We start from the raw sequence: 2,084 nt of genomic DNA, 5'->3' as shown, positions 1-2,084 counted from the left end.
CCTCTGAAACCATGCAGGATGGTGGCCCTGCAGGACTGCAGTTTGACCCCTGTGAACAACATCTGCACTATTTCAAGATGGCTGTCCCAATCAACTGACCTTTAAAACACAAAAATGACTTTGACACAGTTATTTTTTACTGATATAAACCTAAATCTTGGTGCAGTAGGAGCTGAGGCTGARCCCAATTTTTGCTAAATCACTATAGGCGTTTTTTGCACTGGCTTTAAACCCAGATTTGGCATTAGRCCCTATGGCCCAGTTCCTCCCCAGTTTCTGGAACCTCAAGACCCAAGGTTTTATGCGGGCCAAACTGCCCAAGCCTGATTTGACATCAGTTGCTGTTGCTTATTGATTGGTTCAGAGACCAAGCTGGTTACATAACACAAATGCTATTAACTTTGTGTGAACCTTTTGCAGAAACTGTAACATTTATTTCACACGAGTTCAAGTGCGTATGTGGACACAATCTAAAACATGTTAAGTGAGCTGGGACGTGCCATTAGTGACAAGACCCAAAATACAGTATGAAAAAAGTAGGATACAATTWATTTTTTTACAATCAAAGTGCAAAGAACAAAGATAAAACACAACAAATGGAGGTTTTCCTCAAAAAACTGGAAATTCAGAAAAACTTTGTTGTACTGAAAGTAAATGGACAAATCCCAAATGGAAATGTCCAAAAAAAAAAATCCAATAAAAAACAATCAACTATAACTAATGGCTCAACAATAAAGTCTCACAAATAAAGTCATTTAGCTTCCAAAGTTTCTGCAGAGRAGTCACAACCAATACAATCCTGACAAAGACCATCTAGCCAAAACAAATAATGGCATGCTGTTCATGAAGCACAGCAGCACTGACTGCAAGGCTGAGCAGGCTTTTATAAGCTCCCACTTGAGGTCAGGCCCATTGGCGGCAAGGTGGGTGGGTGTTACCGTAATACAGATCAGTGGGTGTTACCATCCAAGGTGTGCTCCAGCCAGTCTTCTTTGGACAGGTAAACCTTGAAGGTCCTTTCAGAAAGTCAYCCAGCAGATGGAGGCAGCCAATCAGCTTCTTAGGCCTGGAAACCTCCCACATGGAGAAGCAGTACAGAAAACACAAAACAACAAGAGAAGAGAGGCGGTACAGGCCAGGTCATGTATTACAGGATGTTGTTACCAGGTACTTACCATGTACATAGCAGACACTTACCAGACCTATTCCTAGAACTTATTTGTTACTTGTGATGTGTACTGGGTACATGCCCAATATAATGATACTTACAGGCAGTGGCAGAGGGGTCAGGGGAGTCATTCCTCTAATGAGAGTTGGCAGTTTGATTTATCGCTATGTCGTTGATCCTCTGTAGATTGATTTATCTGTGTTAGCTTTGTAGAGAGATCTAGTAGATTGCTGGATGAATGTGTGCATGAATGGGTAAATGTGGGCACAYAGTTAATCTTTTTGAGTATCCTGGTTGGAAAGAAAGATGCTATATAAGTACAGTCCATTTACCATTTATGTAAAACATTTACCATGTATGAAATTATGAAAAGTGTAAGAGATTGCCATAAATGTTTTTAACAACTGAGTAAATAAACCTGTAAACAAAGGCAGGTGTGTAAACTGGGGCCAAAACACCAGCAGTCGTGATGATGCAGATCACTCAACCCAACGGGGAGCAAGAAACAAGAGAGGAGTCCTCCACAACCCACAAGAGGCAAGGAGACGATCCCCTCATCCACCTAGAAGAAACAAAGAGATGAGCCCTCGTAGCCCTGCTGTGGATATGAACAAAAAACACCAACCAGCAACTTGATGTTGTTTGTTCCACCAGACATAATCAGAGTCCAACTGCTGCAGCTAATCATGGAACCGGGCTGGAAGCAGAACCTGAGTCAGGCTGCAGGCAGGAGAGGCCAGCCAGGAGAGAGGTGGTTGTAACTGTGAGTTTCCTTATGAAAGTCAAGCCCAGTTCTCCAGCACCTGCAACTGGGCCTGAAGTTAAGGGAAATTGTTCCTGTAGGTAGTAAATTTATCTGGTTAATGAAGTTATTCCTGCCAGTGGCGTCACTAGGCCTACTTTAGCGGGGCTGGAG

Source organism: Austrofundulus limnaeus, unplaced genomic scaffold (assembly GCF_001266775.1).
Source record: "Austrofundulus limnaeus strain Quisiro unplaced genomic scaffold, Austrofundulus_limnaeus-1.0 Scaffold161, whole genome shotgun sequence".
Lineage (NCBI taxonomy): Eukaryota > Metazoa > Chordata > Actinopteri > Cyprinodontiformes > Rivulidae > Austrofundulus > Austrofundulus limnaeus.
Note: the sequence above shows the minus strand (reverse complement) of the source record.